General features: G+C 67.4%; 9 non-coding genes across 9 annotated transcripts; all 9 read right to left on the bottom strand.

The window, feature by feature from the left end:
• Positions 1-1,745: 1,745 nt before the first annotated feature.
• LOC141411983 (5S ribosomal RNA) lies at positions 1,746-1,864 on the bottom strand. Its single transcript, XR_012436823.1, has one exon. It is a non-coding gene; the product is annotated as a 5S ribosomal RNA (ribosomal RNA).
• A 2,144-nt stretch (positions 1,865-4,008) lies between these two features.
• Positions 4,009-4,127, bottom strand: LOC141411982 (5S ribosomal RNA). The gene has a single exon (XR_012436822.1). It is a non-coding gene; the product is annotated as a 5S ribosomal RNA (ribosomal RNA).
• A 2,145-nt stretch (positions 4,128-6,272) lies between these two features.
• Positions 6,273-6,391, bottom strand: LOC141411981 (5S ribosomal RNA). The gene has a single exon (XR_012436821.1). It is a non-coding gene; the product is annotated as a 5S ribosomal RNA (ribosomal RNA).
• Positions 6,392-8,555: 2,164 nt separating this feature from the next.
• On the bottom strand, positions 8,556-8,674 carry LOC141411980 (5S ribosomal RNA). Its single transcript, XR_012436820.1, has one exon. It is a non-coding gene; the product is annotated as a 5S ribosomal RNA (ribosomal RNA).
• Positions 8,675-10,816: 2,142 nt separating this feature from the next.
• LOC141411979 (5S ribosomal RNA) lies at positions 10,817-10,935 on the bottom strand. Its single transcript, XR_012436819.1, has one exon. It is a non-coding gene; the product is annotated as a 5S ribosomal RNA (ribosomal RNA).
• A 2,145-nt stretch (positions 10,936-13,080) lies between these two features.
• On the bottom strand, positions 13,081-13,199 carry LOC141412905 (5S ribosomal RNA). The gene has a single exon (XR_012437747.1). It is a non-coding gene; the product is annotated as a 5S ribosomal RNA (ribosomal RNA).
• Positions 13,200-15,341: 2,142 nt separating this feature from the next.
• Positions 15,342-15,460, bottom strand: LOC141411977 (5S ribosomal RNA). Its single transcript, XR_012436817.1, has one exon. It is a non-coding gene; the product is annotated as a 5S ribosomal RNA (ribosomal RNA).
• A 2,145-nt stretch (positions 15,461-17,605) lies between these two features.
• On the bottom strand, positions 17,606-17,724 carry LOC141412904 (5S ribosomal RNA). Its single transcript, XR_012437746.1, has one exon. It is a non-coding gene; the product is annotated as a 5S ribosomal RNA (ribosomal RNA).
• A 2,157-nt stretch (positions 17,725-19,881) lies between these two features.
• On the bottom strand, positions 19,882-20,000 carry LOC141411976 (5S ribosomal RNA). Its single transcript, XR_012436816.1, has one exon. It is a non-coding gene; the product is annotated as a 5S ribosomal RNA (ribosomal RNA).
• Positions 20,001-21,213: the final 1,213 nt, after the last annotated feature.

Genomic DNA, 21,213 nt, shown 5'->3' with positions numbered 1-21,213 from the left:
GGTCCTCTTCGTCCGGAAAGCGCCACTGCCCCTCCAGCCCATCAGGAAAACGGCAGCCGCGCCCTTCGCCGACCCGCTCCGCCCTCCTCCACACTCAGGGCCTGGGGCTGCGGGGCTGAATCGTGAGGCTTTCCAGCCCAGGACTTCACCTCTGGCCCCTTTCACACCCGGGATCTTGGGAAGAAGAAACAAAACCAAACACAGCCAAAGCCATCTCCTCCGACCCGGGGCCCCTCCACATCCCTTCCGATCCCGGGTTCCTGCCGGCCTCCCGGGGCGTTTCTCCCAGGCAGGCCTTCGCGGCCACTACACGGGGCTGAGCACTCGAGTCCTCGGGCGTCACGGGGCCCGCGGCCACGCCAAGCACGCACGACTCCCGGGTCTCGTCTGCTCCTGGGTGCCCTGGGCCTCTTCCCTGTGCCGCTGCTGGGTCTTGTGCCCCTGCTTGGCCTCCTTCAGACCCGGCCCCGTGCTACGCGGCCACGTGCTACAGGATCGTGCCAGCAGAACTGGCCCTGGCTGAGCCCCGTACCCACCCTCCTGCCATCCCTGGCCCTGCTAGCAAATGGCAGAGATCCTCTGGCCTCCGAGCCCAGACAAAAATCCTGATGCAGTTGGCCGAGGGGCCGCAAACCAAGGCTTCGCTTGTTCCCGCTCAGGCCCCAGCCATACCCTCTTGTCCTTCGGCTGCTCGTGTGTGGGGTGGGGGAGAGGAGGGTGCGTCCCCGTGCGTGCGTGCGTGGTCTGGGTGTCTCTGCGTGGTGTGTGTGTGTGTGTGTGTGTGTGTGTTAGATGCCGTGCCTGGTGTAGGTGGGGAAGAGCAAGCCCTCACGCACAGAGCCCCATCACACACTGGGGCCGGGCCGAGGGGGTCAATCTGCTCGGCCTGATTGCGTTGGGCATACATTGCAGAAGGTGGGTTTTCCAAGGCGGAGCAGAGGGTCCCGGCACCTGAGGTTGTCCACGGGGAGAATGTCTGTTCCACGGGGGCAAGCGGTCCCTTCCGTCGTGCCCAAGCCCATGTGACCCCGAAGGCCAGGTGGCCCCGGTCCTTGAGCTGACTGAGGAGTGCTTTGAGACCCGGAGGGTGGCACAGGCGACTGGGCGCCAGCGGCGGCCCTCCCTCCCTTTGAGCGGGACGGGGAGCTGCCGCTGGCATCCGGAGCTCTGGCGGCCTGCGCCCTCTGTCCCTGTGACCGCAGGCTCTGCCGTGGGAGGCGGGATCCCACGTAGAGGTCGCGCGCTGGCTGCCCTGTCTTGGGTTGAGCGACGGAGCGCGACGTGGAGCAGCACCCGACTGAGGCTCCCTGCTTCTCTGTCCCCTGGCGTCTTGCCCTGGACCCAGTGCACCACCTTGTGGCGAGCCCAGGTGTGGCGCGTCCCGCTGTGGGGCCCGCTGGGGTGCAGGACCCACTTTCTCATGGCTTCCGCACGTCCCTCCCCGCCCGCCTGGAGGGCAGTTGGGGAGCGGTCCCCAACGTGGCCTGGGACCAACCTCGCTGGTGACCCGTGTCGCGGGCGCGCGCCCCAGGAGAGTGTGGGGAGGGGAGAGGATTCGGGGACGTAGCTGTGAGGATTCAGTGTGCGTGGGTCTGGCGGGTGGCCCGGACGGGGTCGGGGTCGTGGTCACGGTGGGTCGTTGTGGTGGTGGTGGTGGTGGTGGTGCTGGGGGTGGTGGTGGTGGTGGGGGGGGTGGTGGCGAAGTCCCCGAATACAAAAGGAGCAGCGAGGGAGGGAGGAGCAAAAGCCTACAGCACCCGGTATTCCCAGGCGGTCTCCCATCCAAGTACTAACCAGGCCCGACCCTGCTTAGCTTCCGAGATCAGACGAGATCGGGCGCGTTCAGGGTGGTATGGCCGTAGACGCTAGCCGCCGCCTCCGGGAGCCCCAAGAGCCTGCCGAGGGCCCCGGCGTGCGTCTCCACGCTGCTCTCCTGGCACGGCTGGGAGTCCGGGTGGGGGCTGGCAGCCCGGGGCCAGCGGCCAGAGGCCCCGCGCGCCTGCTCGGGCAGCCGGTCTCGCCCAGGTGGCCGCTGGGTGGCTTTCTTCCCGAGGTGTCCTGCTGCCAGGACGAGGGTCAAGTTTTCTCGGGGGAAAATTTCTCAGTGCTCTCGGGCGCTTGTTCTTCTGGGAATGTCCACTGCTGTGGCCAAGGCGGGGGACGCACAGCTCGGGCCAGGGCAAGCAGCCGCCCTCCTCCGTCGCCTCCTGGAGCCGTATCCTTGGGTGGGTGCGTGGCTCCCAGCGGAGGTCTCGGGGACCCTTCCGGTCCTCTTCGTCCGGAAAGCGCCACTGCCCCTCCAGCCCATCAGGAAAACGGCAGCCGCGCCCTTCGCCGACCCGCTCCGCCCTCCTCCACACTCAGGGCCTGGGGCTGCGGGGCTGAATCGTGAGGCTTTCCAGCCCAGGACTTCACCTCTGGCCCCTTTCACACCCGGGATCTTGGGAAGAAGAAACAAAACCAAACACAGCCAAAGCCATCTCCTCCGACCCGGGGCCCCTCCACATCCCTTCCGATCCCGGGTTCCTGCCGGCCTCCCGGGGCGTTTCTCCCAGGCAGGCCTTCGCGGCCACTACACGGGGCTGAGCACTCGAGTCCTCGGGCGTCACGGGGCCCGCGGCCACGCCAAGCACGCACGACTCCCGGGTCTCGTCTGCTCCTGGGTGCCCTGGGCCTCTTCCCTGTGCCGCTGCTGGGTCTTGTGCCCCTGCTTGGCCTCCTTCAGACCCGGCCCCGTGCTACGCGGCCACGTGCTACAGGATCGTGCCAGCAGAACTGGCCCTGGCTGAGCCCCGTACCCACCCTCCTGCCATCCCTGGCCCTGCTAGCAAATGGCAGAGATCCTCTGGCCTCCGAGCCCAGACAAAAATCCTGATGCAGTTGGCCGAGGGGCCGCAAACCAAGGCTTCGCTTGTTCCCGCTCAGGCCCCAGCCATACCCTCTTGTCCTTCGGCTGCTCGTGTGTGGGGTGGGGGAGAGGAGGGTGCGTCCCCGTGCGTGCGTGCGTGGTCTGGGTGTCTCTGCGTGGTGTGTGTGTGTGTGTGTGTGTGTGTGTTAGATGCCGTGCCTGGTGTAGGTGGGGAAGAGCAAGCCCTCACGCACAGAGCCCCATCACACACTGGGGCCGGGCCGAGGGGGTCAATCTGCTCGGCCTGATTGCGTTGGGCATACATTGCAGAAGGTGGGTTTTCCAAGGCGGAGCAGAGGGTCCCGGCACCTGAGGTTGTCCACGGGGAGAATGTCTGTTCCACGGGGGCAAGCGGTCCCTTCCGTCGTGCCCAAGCCCATGTGACCCCGAAGGCCAGGTGGCCCCGGTCCTTGAGTTGACTGAGGAGTGCTTTGAGACCCGGAGGGTGGCACAGGCGACTGGGCGCCAGCGGCGGCCCTCCCTCCCTTTGAGCGGGACGGGGAGCTGCCGCTGGCATCCGGAGCTCTGGCGGCCTGCGCCCTCTGTCCCTGTGACCGCAGGCTCTGCCGTGGGAGGCGGGATCCCACGTAGAGGTCGCGCGCTGGCTGCCCTGTCTTGGGTTGAGCGACGGAGCGCGACGTGGAGCAGCACCCGACTGAGGCTCCCTGCTTCTCTGTCCCCTGGCGTCTTGCCCTGGACCCAGTGCACCACCTTGTGGCGAGCCCAGGTGTGGCGCGTCCCGCTGTGGGGCCCGCTGGGGTGCAGGACCCACTTTCTCATGGCTTCCGCACGTCCCTCCCCGCCCGCCTGGAGGGCAGTTGGGGAGCGGTCCCCAACGTGGCCTGGGACCAACCTCGCTGGTGACCCGTGTCGCGGGCGCGCGCCCCAGGAGAGTGTGGGGAGGGGAGAGGATTCGGGGACGTAGCTGTGAGGATTCGGTGTGCGTGGGTCTGGCGGGTGGCCCGGACGGGGTCGGGGTCGTGGTCACGGTGGGTCGTTGTGGTGGTGGTGGTGGTGGTGCTGGGGGTGGTGGTGGTGGTGGGGGGGGTGGTGGCGAAGTCCCCAAAGACAAAAGGAGCAGCGAGGGAGGGAGGAGCAAAAGCCTACAGCACCCGGTATTCCCAGGCGGTCTCCCATCCAAGTACTAACCAGGCCCGACCCTGCTTAGCTTCCGAGATCAGACGAGATCGGGCGCGTTCAGGGTGGTATGGCCGTAGACGCTAGCCGCCGCCTCCGGGAGCCCCAAGAGCCTGCCGAGGGCCCCGGCGTGCGTCTCCACGCTGCTCTCCTGGCACGGCTGGGAGTCCGGGTGGGGGCTGGCAGCCCGGGGCCAGCGGCCAGAGGCCCCGCGCGCCTGCTCGGGCAGCCGGTCTCGCCCAGGTGGCCGCTGGGTGGCTTTCTTCCCGAGGTGTCCTGCTGCCAGGACGAGGGTCAAGTTTTCTCGGGGGAAAATTTCTCAGTGCTCTCGGGCGCTTGTTCTTCTGGGAATGTCCACTGCTGTGGCCAAGGCGGGGGACGCACAGCTCGGGCCAGGGCAAGCAGCCGCCCTCCTCCGTCGCCTCCTGGAGCCGTATCCTTGGGTGGGTGCGTGGCTCCCAGCGGAGGTCTCGGGGACCCTTCCGGTCCTCTTCGTCCGGAAAGCGCCACTGCCCCTCCAGCCCATCAGGAAAACGGCAGCCGCGCCCTTCGCCGACCCGCTCCGCCCTCCTCCACACTCAGGGCCTGGGGCTGCGGGGCTGAATCGTGAGGCTTTCCAGCCCAGGACTTCACCTCTGGCCCCTTTCACACCCGGGATCTTGGGAAGAAGAAACAAAACCAAACACAGCCAAAGCCATCTCCTCCGACCCGGGGCCCCTCCACATCCCTTCCGATCCCGGGTTCCTGCCGGCCTCCCGGGGCGTTTCTCCCAGGCAGGCCTTCGCGGCCACTACACGGGGCTGAGCACTCGAGTCCTCGGGCGTCACGGGGCCCGCGGCCACGCCAAGCACGCACGACTCCCGGGTCTTGTCTGCTCCTGGGTGCCCTGGGCCTCTTCCCTGTGCCGCTGCTGGGTCTTGTGCCCCTGCTTGGCCTCCTTCAGACCCGGCCCCGTGCTACGCGGCCACGTGCTACAGGATCGTGCCAGCAGAACTGGTCCTGGCTGAGCCCCGTACCCACCCTCCTGCCATCCCTGGCCCTGCTAGCAAATGGCAGAGATCCTCTGGCCTCTGAGCCCAGACAAAAATCCTGATGCAGTTGGCCGAGGGGCCGCAAACCAAGGCTTCGCTTGTTCCCGCTCAGGCCCCAGCCATACCCTCTTGTCCTTCGGCTGCTCGTGTGTGGGGTGGGGGAGAGGAGGGTGCGTCCCCGTGCGTGCGTGCGTGGTCTGGGTGTCTCTGCGTGGTGTGTGTGTGTGTGTGTGTGTGTGTTAGATGCCGTGCCTGGTGTAGGTGGGGAAGAGCAAGCCCTCACGCACAGAGCCCCATCACACACTGGGGCCGGGCCGAGGGGGTCAATCTGCTCGGCCTGATTGCGTTGGGCATACATTGCAGAAGGTGGGTTTTCCAAGGCGGAGCAGAGGGTCCCGGCACCTGAGGTTGTCCACGGGGAGAATGTCTGTTCCACGGGGGCAAGCGGTCCCTTCCGTCGTGCCCAAGCCCATGTGACCCCGAAGGCCAGGTGGCCCCGGTCCTTGAGCTGACTGAGGAGTGCTTTGAGACCCGGAGGGTGGCACAGGCGACTGGGCGCCAGCGGCGGCCCTCCCTCCCTTTGAGCGGGACGGGGAGCTGCCGCTGGCATCCGGAGCTCTGGCGGCCTGCGCCCTCTGTCCCTGTGACCGCAGGCTCTGCCGTGGGAGGCGGGATCCCACGTAGAGGTCGCGCGCTGGCTGCCCTGTCTTGGGTTGAGCGACGGAGCGCGACGTGGAGCAGCACCCGACTGAGGCTCCCTGCTTCTCTGTCCCCTGGCGTCTTGCCCTGGACCCAGTGCACCACCTTGTGGCGAGCCCAGGTGTGGCGCGTCCCGCTGTGGGGCCCGCTGGGGTGCAGGACCCACTTTCTCATGGCTTCCGCACGTCCCTCCCCGCCCGCCTGGAGGGCAGTTGGGGAGCGGTCCCCAACGTGGCCTGGGACCAACCTCGCTGGTGACCCGTGTCGCGGGCACGCGCCCCAGGAGAGTGTGGGGAGGGGAGAGGATTCGGGGACGTAGCTGTGAGGATTCGGTGTGCGTGGGTCTGGCGGGTGGCCCGGACGGGGTCGGGGTCGTGGTCACGGTGGGTCGTTGTGGTGGTGGTGGTGGTGGTGGTGCTGGGGGTGGTGGTGGTGGTGGGGGGGGTGGTGGCGAAGTCCCCGAAGACAAAAGGAGCAGCGAGGGAGGGAGGAGCAAAAGCCTACAGCACCCGGTATTCCCAGGCGGTCTCCCATCCAAGTACTAACCAGGCCCGACCCTGCTTAGCTTCCGAGATCAGACGAGATCGGGCGCGTTCAGGGTGGTATGGCCGTAGACGCTAGCCGCCGCCTCCGGGAGCCCCAAGAGCCTGCCGAGGGCCCCGGCGTGCGTCTCCACGCTGCTCTCCTGGCACGGCTGGGAGTCCGGGTGGGGGCTGGCAGCCCGGGGCCAGCGGCCAGAGGCCCCGCGTGCCTGCTCGGGCAGCCGGTCTCGCCCAGGTGGCCGCTGGGTGGCTTTCTTCCCGAGGTGTCCTGCTGCCAGGACGAGGGTCAAGTTTTCTCGGGGGAAAATTTCTCAGTGCTCTCGGGCGCTTGTTCTTCTGGGAATGTCCACTGCTGTGGCCAAGGCGGGGGACGCACAGCTCGGGCCAGGGCAAGCAGCCGCCCTCCTCCGTCGCCTCCTGGAGCCGTATCCTTGGGTGGGTGCGTGGCTCCCAGCGGAGGTCTCGGGGACCCTTCCGGTCCTCTTCGTCCGGAAAGCGCCACTGCCCCTCCAGCCCATCAGGAAAACGGCAGCCGCGCCCTTCGCCGACCCGCTCCGCCCTCCTCCACACTCAGGGCCTGGGGCTGCGGGGCTGAATCGTGAGGCTTTCCAGCCCAGGACTTCACCTCTGGCCCCTTTCACACCCGGGATCTTGGGAAGAAGAAACAAAACCAAACACAGCCAAAGCCATCTCCTCCGACCCGGGGCCCCTCCACATCCCTTCCGATCCCGGGTTCCTGCCGGCCTCCCGGGGCGTTTCTCCCAGGCAGGCCTTCGCGGCCACTACACGGGGCTGAGCACTCGAGTCCTCGGGCGTCACGGGGCCCGCGGCCACGCCAAGCACGCACGACTCCCGGGTCTCGTCTGCTCCTGGGTGCCCTGGGCCTCTTCCCTGTGCCGCTGCTGTGTCTTGTGCCCCTGCTTGGCCTCCTTCAGACCCGGCCCCGTGCTACGCGGCCACGTGCTACAGGATCGTGCCAGCAGAACTGGCCCTGGCTGAGCCCCGTACCAACCCTCCTGCCATCCCTGGCCCTGCTAGCAAATGGCAGAGATCCTCTGGCCTCCGAGCCCAGACAAAAATCCTGATGCAGTTGGCCGAGGGGCCGCAAACCAAGGCTTCGCTTGTTCCCGCTCAGGCCCCAGCCATACCCTCTTGTCCTTCGGCTGCTCGTGTGTGGGGTGGGGGAGAGGAGGGTGCGTCCCCGTGCGTGCGTGCGTGGTCTGGGTGTCTCTGCGTGGTGTGTGTGTGTGTGTGTGTGTGTGTGTGTGTGTGTGTGTGTGTGTTAGATGCCGTGCCTGGTGTAGGTGGGGAAGAGCAAGCCCTCACTCACAGAGCCCCATCACACACTGGGGCCGGGCCGAGGGGTCAATCTGCTCGGCCTGATTGCGTTGGGCATACATTGCAGAAGGTGGGTTTTCCAAGGCGGAGCAGAGGGTCCCGGCACCTGAGGTTGTCCACGGGGAGAATGTCTGTTCCACGGGGGCAAGCGGTCCCTTCCGTCGTGCCCAAGCCCATGTGACCCCGAAGGCCAGGTGGCCCCGGTCCTTGAGCTGACTGAGGAGTGCTTTGAGACCCGGAGGGTGGCACAGGCGACTGGGCGCCAGCGGCGGCCCTCCCTCCCTTTGAGCGGGACGGGGAGCTGCCGCTGGTATCCGGAGCTCTGGCGGCCTGCGCCCTCTGTCCCTGTGACCGCAGGCTCTGCCGTGGGAGGCGGGATCCCACGTAGAGGTCGCGCGCTGGCTGCCCTGTCTTGGGTTGAGCGACGGAGGGCGACGTGGAGCAGCACCCGACTGAGGCTCCCTGCTTCTCTGTCCCCTGGCGTCTTGCCCTGGACCCAGTGCACCACCTTGTGGCGAGCCCAGGTGTGGCGCGTCCCGCTGTGGGGCCCGCTGGGGTGCAGGACCCACTTTCTCATGGCTTCCGCACGTCCCTCCCCGCCCGCCTGGAGGGCAGTTGGGGAGCGGTCCCCAACGTGGCCTGGGACCAACCTCGCTGGTGACCCGTGTCGCGGGCGCGCGCCACAGGAGAGTGTGAGGAGGGGAGAGGATTCGGGGATGTAGCTGTGAGGATTCGGTGTGCGTGGGTCTGGCGGGTGGCCCGGACGGGGTCGGGGTCGTGGTCACGGTGGGTCGTTGTGGTGGTGGTGGTGGTGGTGGTGCTGGGGGTGGTGGTGGTGGTGGGGGGGGTGGTGGCGAAGTCCCCGAAGACAAAAGGAGCAGCGAGGGAGGGAGGAGCAAGAGCCTACAGCACCCGGTATTCCCAGGCGGTCTCCCATCCAAGTACTAACCAGGCCCGACCCTGCTTAGCTTCCGAGATCAGACGAGATCGGGCGCGTTCAGGGTGGTATGGCCGTAGACGCTAGCCGCCGCCTCCGGGAGCCCCAAGAGCCTGCCGAGGGCCCCGGCGTGCGTCTCCACGCTGCTCTCCTGGCACGGCTGGGAGTCCGGGTGGGGGCTGGCAGCCCGGGGCCAGCGGCCAGACGCCCCGCGCGCCTGCTCGGGCAGCCGGTCTCGCCCAGGTGGCCACTGGGTGGCTTTCTTCCCGAGGTGTCCTGCTGCCAGGACGAGGGTCAAGTTTTCTCGGGGGAAAATTTCTCAGTGCTCTCGGGCGCTTGTTCTTCTGGGAATGTCCACTGCTGTGGCCAAGGCGGTGGACGCACAGCTCGGGCCAGGGCAAGCAGCCGCCCTCCTCCGTCGTCTCCTGGAGCCGTATCCTTGGGTGGGTGCGTGGCTCCCAGCGGAGGTCTCGGGGACCCTTCCGGTCCTCTTCGTCCGGAAAGCGCCACTGCCCCTCCAGCCTATCAGGAAAACGGCAGCCGCGCCCTTCGCCGACCCGCTCCGCCCTCCTCCACACTCAGGGCCTGGGGCTGCGGGGCTGAATCGTGAGGCTTTCCAGCCCAGGACTTCACCACTGGCCCGTTTCACACCCGGAATCTTGGGAAGAAGAAACAAAACCAAACACAGCCAAAGCCATCTCCTCCGACCCGGGGCCCCTCCACATCCCTTCCGATCCCGGGTTCCTGCCGGCCTCCCGGGGCGTTTCTCCCAGGCAGGTCTTCGCGGCCACTACACGGGGCTGAGCACTCGAGTCCTCGGGCGTCACGGGGCCCGCGGCCACGCCAAGCACGCACGACTCCCGGGTCTCGTCTGCTCCTGGGTGCCCTGGGCCTCTTCCCTGTGCCGCTGCTGGGTCTTGTGCCCCTGCTTGGCCTCCTTCAGACCCGGCCCCGTGCTACGCGGCCACGTGCTACAGGATCGTGCCAGCAGAACTGGCCCTGGCTGAGCCCCGTACCCACCCTCCTGCCATCCCTGGCCCTGCTAGCAAATGGCAGAGATCCTCTGGCCTCCGAGCCCAGACAAAAATCCTGATGCAGTTGGCCGAGGGGCCGCAAACCAAGGCTTCGCTTGTTCCCGCTCAGGCCCCAGCCATACCCTCTTGTCCTTCGGCTGCTCGTGTGTGGGGTGGGGGAGAGGAGGGTGCGTCCCCGTGCGTGCGTGCGTGGTCTGGGTGTCTCTGCGTGGTGTGTGTGTGTGTGTGTGTGTGTGTTAGATGCCGTGCCTGGTGTAGGTGGGGAAGAGCAAGCCCTCACGCACAGAGCCCCATCACACACTGGGGCCGGGCCGAGGGGGTCAATCTGCTCGGCCTGATTGCGTTGGGCATACATTGCAGAAGGTGGGTTTTCCAAGGCGGAGCAGAGGGTCCCGGCACCTGAGGTTGTCCACGGGGAGAATGTCTGTTGCACGGGGGCAAGCGGTCCCTTCCGTCGTGCCCAAGCCCATGTGACCCCGAAGGCCAGGTGGCCCCGGTCCTTGAGCTGACTGAGGAGTGCTTTGAGACCCGGAGGGTGGCACAGGCGACTGGGCGCCAGCGGCGGCCCTCCCTCCCTTTGAGCGGGACGGGGAGCTGCCGCTGGCATCCGGAGCTCTGGCGGCCTGCGCCCTCTGTCCCTGTGACCGCAGGCTCTGCCGTGGGAGGCGGGATCCCACGTAGAGGTCGCGCGCTGGCTGCCCTGTCTTGGGTTGAGCGACGGAGCGCGACGTGGAGCAGCACCCGACTGAGGCTCCCTGCTTCTCTGTCCCCTGGCGTCTTGCCCTGGACCCAGTGCACCACCTTGTGGCGAGCCCAGGTGTGGCGCGTCCCGCTGTGGGGCCCGCTGGGGTGCAGGACCCACTTTCTCATGGCTTCCGCACGTCCCTCCCCGCCCGCCTGGAGGGCAGTTGGGGAGCGGTCCCCAACGTGGCCTGGGACCAACCTCGCTGGTGACCCGTGTCGCGGGCGCGCGCCCCAGGAGAGTGTGGGGAGGGGAGAGGATTCGGGGACGTAGCTGTGAGGATTCGGTGTGCGTGGGTCTGGCGGGTGGCCCGGACGGGGTCGGGGTCGTGGTCACGGTGGGTCGTTGTGGTGGTGGTGGTGGTGGTGGTGCTGGGGGTGGTGGTGGTGGGGGTTGTGGTGGCGAAGTCCCCGAAGACAAAAGGAGCAGCGAGGGAGGGAGGAGCAAAAGCCTACAGCACCCGGTATTCCCAGGCGGTCTCCCATCCAAGTACTAACCAGGCCCGACCCTGCTTAGCTTCCGAGATCAGACGAGATCGGGCGCGTTCAGGGTGGTATGGCCGTAGACGCTAGCCGCCGGCTCCGGGAGCCCCAAGAGCCTGCCGAGGGCCCCGGCGTGCGTCTCCACGCTGCTCTCCTGGCACGGCTGGGAGTCCGGGTGGGGGCTGGCAGCCCGGGGCCAGCGGCCAGAGGCCCCGCGCGCCTGCTCGGGCAGCCGGTCTCGCCCAGGTGGCCGCTGGGTGGCTTTCTTCCCGAGGTGTCCTGCTGCCAGGACGAGGGTCAAGTTTTCTCGGGGGAAAATTTCTCAGTGCTCTCGGGCGCTTGTTCTTCTGGGAATGTCCACTGCTGTGGCCAAGGCGGGGGACGCACAGCTCGGGCCAGGGCAAGCAGCCGCCCTCCTCCGTCGCCTCCTGGAGCCGTATCCTTGGGTGGGTGCGTGGCTCCCAGCGGAGGTCTCGGGGACCCTTCCGGTCCTCTTCGTCCGGAAAGCGCCACTGCCCCTCCAGCCCATCAGGAAAACGGCAGCCGTGCCCTTCGCCGACCCGCTCCGCCCTCCTCCACACTCAGGGCCTGGGGCTGCGGGGCTGAATCGTGAGGCTTTCCAGCCCAGGACTTCACCTCTGGCCCCTTTCACACCCGGGATCTTGGGAAGAAGAAACAAAACCAAACACAGCCAAAGCCATCTCCTCCGACCCGGGGCCCCTCCACATCCCTTCCGATCCCAGGTTCCTGCCGGCCTCCCGGGGCGTTTCTCCCAGGCAGGCCTTCGCGGCCACTACACGGGGCTGAGCACTCGAGTCCTCGGGCGTCACGGGGCCCGCGGCCACGCCAAGCACGCACGACTCCCGGGTCTCGTCTGCTCCTGGGTGCCCTGGGCCTCTTCCCTGTGCCGCTGCTGGGTCTTGTGCCCCTGCTTGGCCTCCATCAGACCCGGCCCCGTGCTACGCGGCCACGTGCTACAGGATCGTGCCAGCAGAACTCTCCCTGGCTGAGCCCCGTACCCACCCTCCTGCCATCCCTGGCCCTGCTAGCAAATGGCAGAGATCCTCTGGCCTCCGAGCCCAGACAAAAATCCTGATGCAGATGGCCGAGGGGCCGCAAACCAAGGCTTCGCTTGTTCCCGCTCAGGCCCCAGCCATACCCTCTTGTCCTTCGGCTGCTCGTGTGTGGGGTGGGGGAGAGGAGGGTGCGTCCCCGTGCGTGCGTGCGTGGTCTGGGTGTCTCTGTGTGGTGTGTGTGTGTGTGTGTGTGTGTGTGTGTTAGATGCCGTGCCTGGTGTAGGTGGGGAAGAGCAAGCCCTCACGCACAGAGCCCCATCACACACTGGGGCCGGGCCGAGGGGGTCAATCTGCTCGGCCTGATTGCGTTGGGCATACATTGCAGAAGGTGGGTTTTCCAAGGCGGAGCAGAGGGTCCCGGCACCTGAGGTTGTCCACGGGGAGAATGTCTGTTCCACGGGGGCAAGCGGTCCCTTCCGTCGTGCCCAAGCCCATGTGACCCCGAAGGCCAGGTGGCCCCGGTCCTTGAGCTGACTGAGGAGTGCTTTGAGACCCGGAGGGTGGCACAGGCGACTGGGCGCCAGCGGCGGCCCTCCCTCCCTTTGAGCGGGACGGGGAGCTGCCGCTGGCATCCGGAGCTCTGGCGGCCTGCGCCCTCTGTCCCTGTGACCGCAGGCTATCCGTGGGAGGCGGGATCCCACGTAGAGGTCGCACGCTGGCTGCCCTGTCTTGGGTTGAGCGACCGAGCGCGACGTGGAGCAGCACCCGACTGAGGCTCCCTGCTTCTCTGTCCCCTGGCGTCTTGCCCTGGACCCAGTGCACCACCTTGTGGCGAGCCCAGGTGTGGCACGTCCCGCTGTGGGGCCCGCTGGGGTGCAGGACCCACTTTCTCATGGCTTCCGCACGTCCCTCCCCGCCCGCCTGGAGGGCAGTTGGGGAGCGGTCCCCAACGTGGCCTGGGACCAACCTCGCTGGTGACCCGGGTCGCGGGCGCGCGCCCCAGGAGAGTGTGGGGAGGGGAGAGGATTCGGGGACGTAGCTGTGAGGATTCGGTGTGCGTGGGTCTGGAGGGTGGTCCGGACGGGGTCGGGGTCGTGGTCACGGTGGGTCGTTGTGGTGGTGGTGGTGGTGGTGGTGCTGATGGTGGTGGTGGTGGGGGGGGTGGTGGCGAAGTCCCCGAAGAGAAAAGGAGCAGCGAGGGAGGGAGGAGCAAAAGCCTACAGCACCCGGTACTCCCAGGCGTTCTCCCATCCAAGTACTAACCAGGCCCGACCCTGCTTAGCTTCCGAGATCAGACGAGATCGGGCGCGTTCAGGGTGGTATGGCCGTAGACGCTAGCCGCCGCCTCCGGGAGCCCCAAGAGCCTGCCGAGGGCCCCGGCGTGCGTCTCCACGCTGCTCTCCTGGCACGGCTGGGAGTCCGGGTGGGGGCTGGCAGCCCGGGGCCAGCGGCCAGAGGCCCCGCGCGCCTGCTCGGGCAGCCGGTCTCGCCCAGGTGGCCGCTGGGTGGCTTTCTTCCAGAGGTGTCCTGCTGCCAGGACGAGGGTCAAGTTTTCTCGGGGGAAAATTTCTCAGTGCTCTCGGGCGCTTGTTCTTCTGGGAATGTCCACTGCTGTGGCCAAGGCGGTGGACGCACAGCTCGGGCCAGGGCAAGCAGCCGCCCTCCTCCGTCGTCTCCTGGAGCCGTATCCTTGGGTGGGTGCGTGGCTCCCAGCGGAGGTCTCGGGGACCCTTCCGGTCCTCTTCGTCCGGAAAGCGCCACTGCCCCTCCAGCCTATCAGGAAAACGGCAGCCGCGCCCTTCGCCGACCCGCTCCGCCCTCCTCCACACTCAGGGCCTGGGGCTGCGGGGCTGAATCGTGAGGCTTTCCAGCCCAGGACTTCACCACTGGCCCGTTTCACACCCGGAATCTTGGGAAGAAGAAACAAAACCAAACACAGCCAAAGCCATCTCCTCCGACCCGGGGCCCCTCCACATCCCTTCCGATCCCGGGTTCCTGCCGGCCTCCCGGGGCGTTTCTCCCAGGCAGGTCTTCGCGGCCACTACACGGGGCTGAGCACTCGAGTCCTCGGGCGTCACGGGGCCCGCGGCCACGCCAAGCACGCACGACTCCCGGGTCTCGTCTGCTCCTGGGTGCCCTGGGCCTCTTCCCTGTGCCGCTGCTGGGTCTTGTGCCCCTGCTTGGCCTCCTTCAGACCCGGCCCCGTGCTACGCGGCCACGTGCTACAGGATCGTGCCAGCAGAACTGGCCCTGGCTGAGCCCCGTACCCACCCTCCTGCCATCCCTGGCCCTGCTAGCAAATGGCAGAGATCCTCTGGCCTCCGAGCCCAGACAAAAATCCTGATGCAGTTGGCCGAGGGGCCGCAAACCAAGGCTTCGCTTGTTCCCGCTCAGGCCCCAGCCATACCCTCTTGTCCTTCGGCTGCTCGTGTGTGGGGTGGGGGAGAGGAGGGTGCGTCCCCGTGCGTGCGTGCGTGGTCTGGGTGTCTCTGCGTGGTGTGTGTGTGTGTGTGTGTGTGTGTTAGATGCCGTGCCTGGTGTAGGTGGGGAAGAGCAAGCCCTCACGCACAGAGCCCCATCACACACTGGGGCCGGGCCGAGGGGGTCAATCTGCTCGGCCTGATTGCGTTGGGCATACATTGCAGAAGGTGGGTTTTCCAAGGCGGAGCAGAGGGTCCCGGCACCTGAGGTTGTCCACGGGGAGAATGTCTGTTGCACGGGGGCAAGCGGTCCCTTCCGTCGTGCCCAAGCCCATGTGACCCCGAAGGCCAGGTGGCCCCGGTCCTTGAGCTGACTGAGGAGTGCTTTGAGACCCGGAGGGTGGCACAGGCGACTGGGCGCCAGCGGCGGCCCTCCCTCCCTTTGAGCGGGACGGGGAGCTGCCGCTGGCATCCGGAGCTCTGGCGGCCTGCGCCCTCTGTCCCTGTGACCGCAGGCTCTGCCGTGGGAGGCGGGATCCCACGTAGAGGTCGCGCGCTGGCTGCCCTGTCTTGGGTTGAGCGACGGAGCGCGACGTGGAGCAGCACCCGACTGAGGCTCCCTGCTTCTCTGTCCCCTGGCGTCTTGCCCTGGACCCAGTGCACCACCTTGTGGCGAGCCCAGGTGTGGCGCGTCCCGCTGTGGGGCCCGCTGGGGTGCAGGACCCACTTTCTCATGGCTTCCGCACGTCCCTCCCCGCCCGCCTGGAGGGCAGTTGGGGAGCGGTCCCCAACGTGGCCTGGGACCAACCTCGCTGGTGACCCGTGTCGCGGGCGCGCGCCCCAGGAGAGTGTGGGGAGGGGAGAGGATTCGGGGACGTAGCTGTGAGGATTCGGTGTGCGTGGGTCTGGCGGGTGGCCCGGACGGGGTCGGGGTCGTGGTCACGGTGGGTCGTTGTGGTGGTGGTGGTGGTGGTGGTGCTGGGGGTGGTGGTGGTGGGGGTTGTGGTGGCGAAGTCCCCGAAGACAAAAGGAGCAGCGAGGGAGGGAGGAGCAAAAGCCTACAGCACCCGGTATTCCCAGGCGGTCTCCCATCCAAGTACTAACCAGGCCCGACCCTGCTTAGCTTCCGAGATCAGACGAGATCGGGCGCGTTCAGGGTGGTATGGCCGTAGACGCTAGCCGCCGCCTCCGGGAGCCCCAAGAGCCTGCCGAGGGCCCCGGCGTGCGTCTCCACGCTGCTCTCCTGGCACGGCTGGGAGTCCGGGTGGGGGCTGGCAGCCCGGGGCCAGCGGCCAGAGGCCCCGCGCGCCTGCTCGGGCAGCCGGTCTCGCCCAGGTGGCCGCTGGGTGGCTTTCTTCCCGAGGTGTCCTGCTGCCAGGACGAGGGTCAAGTTTTCTCGGGGGAAAATTTCTCAGTGCTCTCGGGCGCTTGTTCTTCTGGGAATGTCCACTGCTGTGGCCAAGGCGGGGGACGCACAGCTCGGGCCAGGGCAAGCAGCCGCCCTCCTCCGTCGCCTCCTGGAGCCGTATCCTTGGGTGGGTGCGTGGCTCCCAGCGGAGGTCTCGGGGACCCTTCCGGTCCTCTTCGTCCGGAAAGCGCCACTGCCCCTCCAGCCCATCAGGAAAACGGCAGCCGTGCCCTTCGCCGACCCGCTCCGCCCTCCTCCACACTCAGGGCCTGGGGCTGCGGGGCTGAATCGTGAGGCTTTCCAGCCCAGGACTTCACCTCTGGCCCCTTTCACACCCGGGATCTTGGGAAGAAGAAACAAAACCAAACACAGCCAAAGCCATCTCCTCCGACCCGGGGCCCCTCCACATCCCTTCCGATCCCAGGTTCCTGCCGGCCTCCCGGGGCGTTTCTCCCAGGCAGGCCTTCGCGGCCACTACACGGGGCTGAGCACTCGAGTCCTCGGGCGTCACGGGGCCCGCGGCCACGCCAAGCACGCACGACTCCCGGGTCTCGTCTGCTCCTGGGTGCCCTGGGCCTCTTCCCTGTGCCGCTGCTGGGTCTTGTGCCCCTGCTTGGCCTCCATCAGACCCGGCCCCGTGCTACGCGGCCACGTGCTACAGGATCGTGCCAGCAGAACTCTCCCTGGCTGAGCCCCGTACCCACCCTCCTGCCATCCCTGGCCCTGCTAGCAAATGGCAGAGATCCTCTGGCCTCCGAGCCCAGACAAAAATCCTGATGCAGATGGCCGAGGGGCCGCAAACCAAGGCTTCGCTTGTTCCCGCTCAGGCCCCAGCCATACCCTCTTGTCCTTCGGCTGCTCGTGTGTGGGGTGGGGGAGAGGAGGGTGCGTCCCCGTGCGTGCGTGCGTGGTCTGGGTGTCTCTGTGTGGTGTGTGTGTGTGTGTGTGTGTGTGTGTGTTAGATGCCGTGCCTGGTGTAGGTGGGGAAGAGCAAGCCCTCACGCACAGAGCCCCATCACACACTGGGGCCGGGCCGAGGGGGTCAATCTGCTCGGCCTGATTGCGTTGGGCATACATTGCAGAAGGTGGGTTTTCCAAGGCGGAGCAGAGGGTCCCGGCACCTGAGGTTGTCCACGGGGAGAATGTCTGTTCCACGGGGGCAAGCGGTCCCTTCCGTCGTGCCCAAGCCCATGTGACCCCGAAGGCCAGGTGGCCCCGGTCCTTGAGCTGACTGAGGAGTGCTTTGAGACCCGGAGGGTGGCACAGGCGACTGGGCGCCAGCGGCGGCCCTCCCTCCCTTTGAGCGGGACGGGGAGCTGCCGCTGGCATCCGGAGCTCTGGCGGCCTGCGCCCTCTGTCCCTGTGACCGCAGGCTATCCGTGGGAGGCGGGATCCCACGTAGAGGTCGCACGCTGGCTGCCCTGTCTTGGGTTGAGCGACCGAGCGCGACGTGGAGCAGCACCCGACTGAGGCTCCCTGCTTCTCTGTCCCCTGGCGTCTTGCCCTGGACCCAGTGCACCACCTTGTGGCGAGCCCAGGTGTGGCACGTCCCGCTGTGGGGCCCGCTGGGGTGCAGGACCCACTTTCTCATGGCTTCCGCACGTCCCTCCCCGCCCGCCTGGAGGGCAGTTGGGGAGCGGTCCCCAACGTGGCCTGGGACCAACCTCGCTGGTGACCCGGGTCGCGGGCGCGCGCCCCAGGAGAGTGTGGGGAGGGGAGAGGATTCGGGGACGTAGCTGTGAGGATTCGGTGTGCGTGGGTCTGGAGGGTGGTCCGGACGGGGTCGGGGTCGTGGTCACGGTGGGTCGTTGTGGTGGTGGTGGTGGTGGTGGTGCTGATGGTGGTGGTGGTGGGGGGGGTGGTGGCGAAGTCCCCGAAGAGAAAAGGAGCAGCGAGGGAGGGAGGAGCAAAAGCCTACAGCACCCGGTACTCCCAGGCGTTCTCCCATCCAAGTACTAACCAGGCCCGACCCTGCTTAGCTTCCGAGATCAGACGAGATCGGGCGCGTTCAGGGTGGTATGGCCGTAGACGCTAGCCGCCGCCTCCGGGAGCCCCAAGAGCCTGCCGAGGGCCCCGGCGTGCGTCTCCACGCTGCTCTCCTGGCACGGCTGGGAGTCCGGGTGGGGGCTGGCAGCCCGGGGCCAGCGGCCAGAGGCCCCGCGCGCCTGCTCGGGCAGCCGGTCTCGCCCAGGTGGCCGCTGGGTGGCTTTCTTCCAGAGGTGTCCTGCTGCCAGGACGAGGGTCAAGTTTTCTCGGGGGAAAATTTCTCAGTGCTCTCGGGCGCTTGTTCTTCTGGGAATGTTCACTGCTGTGGCCAAGGCGGGGGACGCACAGCTCGGGCCAGGGCAAGCAGCCGCCCTCCTCCGTCGCCTCCTGGAGCCGTATCCTTGGGTGGGTGCGTGGCTCCCAGCGGAGGTCTCGGGGACCCTTCCGGTCCTCTTCGTCCGGAAAGCGACACTGCCCCTCCAGCAAATCAGGAAAACGGCAGCCGCGCCCTTCGCCGACCCGCTCCGCCCTCCTCCACACTCAGGGCCTGGGGCTGCGGGGCTGAATCGTGAGGCTTTCCAGCCCAGGACTTCACCTCTGGCCCCTTTCACACCTGGGATCTTGGGAAGAAGAAACAAAACCAAACACAGCCAAAGCCATCTCCTCCGACCCGGGGCCCCTCCACATCCCTTCCGATCCCGGGTTCCTGCCGGCCTCCCGGGGCGTTTCTCCCAGGCAGGCCTTCGCGGCCACTACACGGGGCTGAGCACTCGAGTCCTCGGGCGTCACGGGGCCCGCGGCCACGCCAAGCACGCACGACTCCCGGGTCTCGTCTGCTCCTGGGTGCCCTGGGCCTCTTCCCTGTGCCGCTGCTGGGTCTTGTGCCCCTGCTTGGCCTCCATCAGACCCGGCCCCGTGCTACGCGGCCACGTGCTACAGGATCGTGCCAGCAGAACTGGCCCTCGCTGAGCCCCGTACCCACCCTCCTGCCATCCCTGGCCCTGCTAGCAAATGGCAGAGATCCTCTGGCCTCCGAGCCCAGACAAAAATCCTGATGCAGATGGCCGAGGGGCCGCAAACCAAGGCTTCGCTTGTTCCCGCTCAGGCCCCAGCCATACCCTCTTGTCCTTCGGCTGCTCGTGTGTGGGGTGGGGGAGAGGAGGGTGCGTCCCCGTGCGTGCGTGCGTGGTCTGGGTGTCTCTGTGTGGTGTGTGTGTGTGTGTGTGTGTGTGTGTGTGTGTGTGTTAGATGCCGTGCCTGGTGTAGGTGGGGAAGAGCAAGCCCTCACGCACAGAGCCCCATCACACACTGGGGCCGGGCCGAGGGGGTAAATCTGCTCGGCCTGATTGCGTTGGGCATACATTGCAGAAGGTGGGTTTTCCAAGGCGGAGCAGAGGGTCCCGGCACCTGAGGTTGTCCACGGGGAGAATGTCTGTTCCACGGGGGCAAGCGGTCCCTTCCGTCGTGCCCAAGCCCATGTGACCCCGAAGGCCAGGTGGCCCCGGTCCTTGAGCTGACTGAGGAGTGCTTTGAGACCCGGAGGGTGGCACAGGCGACTGGGCGCCAGCGGCGGCCCTCCCTCCCTTTGAGCGGGACGGGGAGCTGCCGCTGGCATCCGGAGCTCTGGCGGCCTGCGCCCTCTGTCCCTGTGACCGCAGGCTCTGCCGTGGGAGGCGGGATCCCACGTAGAGGTCGCGCGCTGGCTGCCCTGTCTTGGGTTGAGCGACGGAGCGCGACGTGGAGCAGCACCCGACTGAGGCTCCCTGCTTCTCTGTCCCCTGGCGTCTTGCCCTGGACCCAGTGCACCACCTTGTGGCGAGCCCAGGTGTGGCGCGTCCCGCTGTGGGGCCCGCTGGGGTGCAGGACCCACTTTCTCATGGCTTCCGCACGTCCCTCCCCGCCCGCCTGGAGGGCAGTTGGGGAGCGGTCCCCAACGTGGCCTGGGACCAACCTCGCTGGTGACCCGTGTCGCGGGCGCGCGCCCCAGGAGAGTGTGGGGAGGGGAGAGGATTCGGGGACGTAGCTGTGAGGATTCGGTGTGCGTGGGTCTGGCGGGTGGCCCGGACGGGGTCGGGGTCGTGGTCACGGTGGGTCGTTGTGGTGGTGGTGGTGGTGGTGGTGCTGGGGGTGGTGGTGGTGGTGGGGGGGGTGGTGGCGAAGTCCCCGAAGACAAAAGGAGCAGCGAGGGAGGGAGGAGCAAAAGCCTACAGCACCCGGTATTCCCAGGCGGTCTCCCATCCAAGTACTAACCAGGCCCGACCCTGCTTAGCTTCCGAGATCAGACGAGATCGGGCGCGTTCAGGGTGGTATGGCCGTAGACGCTAGCCGCCGCCTCCGGGAGCCCCAAGAGCCTGCCGAGGGCCCCGGCGTGCGTCTCCACGCTGCTCTCCTGGCACGGCTGGGAGTCCGGGTGGGGGCTGGCAGCCCGGGGCCAGCGGCCAGAGGCCCCGCGCGCCTGCTCGGGCAGCCGGTCTCGCCCAGGTGGCCGCTGGGTGGCTTTCTTCCCGAGGTGTCCTGCTGCCAGGACGAGGGTCAAGTTTTCTCGGGGGAAAATTTCTCAGTGCTCTCGGGCGCTTGTTCTTCTGGGAATGTCCACTGCTGTGGCCAAGGCGGGGGACGCACAGCTCGGGCCAGGGCAAGCAGCCGCCCTCCTCCGTCGCCTCCTGGAGCCGTATCCTTGGGTGGGTGCGTGGCTCCCAGAGGAGGTCTCGGGGACCCTTCCGGTCCTCTTCGTCCGGAAAGCGCCACTGCCCCTCCAGCCCATCAGGAAAACGGCAGCCGCGCCCTTCGCCGACCCGCTCCGCCCTCCTCCACACTCAGGGCCTGGGGCTGCGGGGCTGAATCGTGAGGCTTTCCAGCCCAGGACTTCACCTCTGGCCCCTTTCACACCCGGGATCTTGGGAAGAAGAAACAAAACCAAACACAGCCAAAGCCATCTCCTCCGACCCGGGGCCCCTCCACATCCCTTCCGATCCCAGGTTCCTGCCGGCCTCCCGGGGCGTTTCTCCCAGGCAGGCCTTCGCGGCCACAACACGGGGCTGAGCACTCGAGTCCTCGGGCGTCACGGGGCCCGCGGCCACGCCAAGCACGCACGACTCCCGGGTCTCGTCTGCTCCTGGGTGCCCTGGGCCTCTTCCCTGTGCCGCTGCTGGGTCTTGTGCCCCTGCTTGGCCTCCATCAGACCCGGCCCCGTGCTACGCGGCCACGTGCTACAGGATCGTGCCAGCAGAACTCTCCCTGGCTGAGCCCCGTACCCACCCTCCTGCCATCCCTGGCCCTGCTAGCAAATGGCAGAGATCCTCTGGCCTCCGAGCCCAGACAAAAATCCTGATGCAGATGGCCGAGGGGCCGCAAACCAAGGCTTCGCTTGTTCCCGCTCAGGCCCCAGCCATACCCTCTTGTCCTTCGGCTGCTCGTGTGTGGGGTGGGGGAGAGGAGGGTGCGTCCCCGTGCGTGCGTGCGTGGTCTGGGTGTCTCTGTGTGGTGTGTGTGTGTGTGTGTGTGTGTGTGTGTTAGATGCCGTGCCTGGTGTA

Source organism: Castor canadensis, chromosome 10 (assembly GCF_047511655.1).
Source record: "Castor canadensis chromosome 10, mCasCan1.hap1v2, whole genome shotgun sequence".
Lineage (NCBI taxonomy): Eukaryota > Metazoa > Chordata > Mammalia > Rodentia > Castoridae > Castor > Castor canadensis.
Note: the sequence above shows the minus strand (reverse complement) of the source record. Positions and strands in the feature narration are given on the sequence as shown.